The sequence below is a fragment of the Triticum urartu genome, unplaced genomic scaffold, assembly GCF_003073215.2.
Source record: "Triticum urartu cultivar G1812 unplaced genomic scaffold, Tu2.1 TuUngrouped_contig_8588, whole genome shotgun sequence".
NCBI classification, from domain to species: Eukaryota; Viridiplantae; Streptophyta; class Magnoliopsida; order Poales; family Poaceae; genus Triticum; species Triticum urartu.
In genome coordinates this window covers 6,200-8,039 of record NW_024119552.1, presented here as the reverse complement: position 1 = coordinate 8,039, position 1,840 = coordinate 6,200, and the positions used below count along the sequence as shown (strand labels likewise).

General features: G+C 44.7%; 1 long non-coding RNA gene across 1 annotated transcript; it reads left to right on the top strand.

Annotated features, from left to right (window-relative positions):
* The first annotated feature begins 6 nt into the window (after positions 1-6).
* On the top strand, positions 7-1,308 carry LOC125531966. Its single transcript, XR_007293646.1, has 2 exons — positions 7-791; positions 974-1,308. It is a non-coding gene; the product is annotated as an uncharacterized LOC125531966 (long non-coding RNA).
* Positions 1,309-1,840: the final 532 nt, after the last annotated feature.

The following is a 1,840-nucleotide window of genomic DNA, read 5'->3' as shown; positions in this document are numbered from 1 at the left end:
GGCTGCTGCCTACGGCCGCCGCGAGCGGCAGCGCTATGACACTGTACTCGCTGATGCAGGGCTCCATGCTTGCCGTGAAAAAGGATGTTGGATAGACCGGAGGAATGACAATCTGACTCGAGCACGACGGCCCTTCGATGTCGATGCGGCTCTCCGAGGCAAAGTTCTTTATCAGGCCGAGCTCCACGATACATTATATCTGGATGATCGGTTTGCCTCGTGATATGTGCACTTCGTAGCAACACGAGCCCTGCTTGTTATCTAAGTGACATTATGAGGAGTTGTCATGTCTATGTAAACACTAGTACAAAGTAGGTATAGGTTCTTCGAAATTGCATAGGAGCACTCGATGACTCCCCACCCTGAAATCTGTTCCATAAATTCTCCTCGGGATCCACAATCACTATATTAGCTGTTTTGTATTCACCCATTCTCTCTCACGTATTCAGCATGCCGTGCTGCGTATGTCCGTACTAAAGCTGACGCGTTTTTGTCCTGATGGCAGAAACTTCTGTCCAAAGTGTTGGAGCCGGCCTCATGCACCATCTCCCCAACCACCATCTGCCCAACTACCAACCTCTGAAATGCACCCGCACTGGCAACGGCTCTTAGGCAATTCACACGCAACAGTCATCTTCCTCCCTGGTCATGCTCATATTTAAGTTCATCTTCCTCACATCTCCCATATCCATTCGTTTCATTCATCTCATACATAGATGGTTCTGATAACCATGTCAAGCTCTTCGTCCTGCCTTCTTCCACTCGATGAGGAGCCTCCCCTCCCCCTCATGGTATGCCCGTTTTGCAACAACAGGATGGTTTAGTGGTGGGTTTCTCGCACCAAAATCAAGCCAGGGAAGCACTTTTACTGCTGCGAACACGAGTGTCTATGTCCAAATCTGTTTCCCTTGTTTTCATTGTATATCATATGATTTCCTTCCTCATTCGTCTAGTTTTTTGCTGTTTTGTTTAGTTAAATGCAACTTCTGCAAATGGGAGGACAACTACATCAATGTCATACGCACCAAATGGCCAAGGCTCTTCACTGTCCCATCTCGCGAAGACCGCAAGTTCCACCGCTGCATCATCGCTCTTCTGTTACTCATTCAGTTTCCAGTGATGTTCATCTGCTGCAAGGTCGCTTGAAACTGCCCAAGCATGTCGTAGTTATCTAGTTTCCTCCTTCGTCTTGCAGACAATCTATCGACTAATCATTTAGTCGTAATTTCAATTCGATCATGTCCTTTGTTTCTTCGTTAAAGCAGTGTCTGCCCCCGTGAGATGGACTTCCAATTACCATGTAATATTTTTTTAATATTTTATGTACCAAATCGACTCGTTTGCAATATTAATATCATTTCCACTTCATCAAAATTTTATGTAAATTTTTTTCCACAAGTTTGCCTGACTCTGTTGCCCATGCTACACTTCCCTCGAATTATTAATTACAAATGGACTGTACTCATATTTTCCGACGAAGTTGTTCCACATATTTTTTTCGACTGAAGTTGTTTCACAATTTGGCTTTCCTTAAAGGTCAACTTAAAGTTCCGTCCTTCCTGTTTACACGAATAACTTACTACCGACGTAACAAACTTTATCACACAGCCTTAATTATCTCCGTTCGTCCTGTGCACAACATGCATGCATCCAGACCGAAGCTCATAACCACCATGCAAAAACTAAATGCCTGCAGAAATTACAAGCAAATTCAATGTAGCATGTCCCACCACGGCGACCAGCTAGCAGTCCACCACTTTACCACACAACAACCACACAGGCTTCCTATCTTGCCTTATAAACACCCCATTCACTCTCCACCTAGAACAAACACCCATAT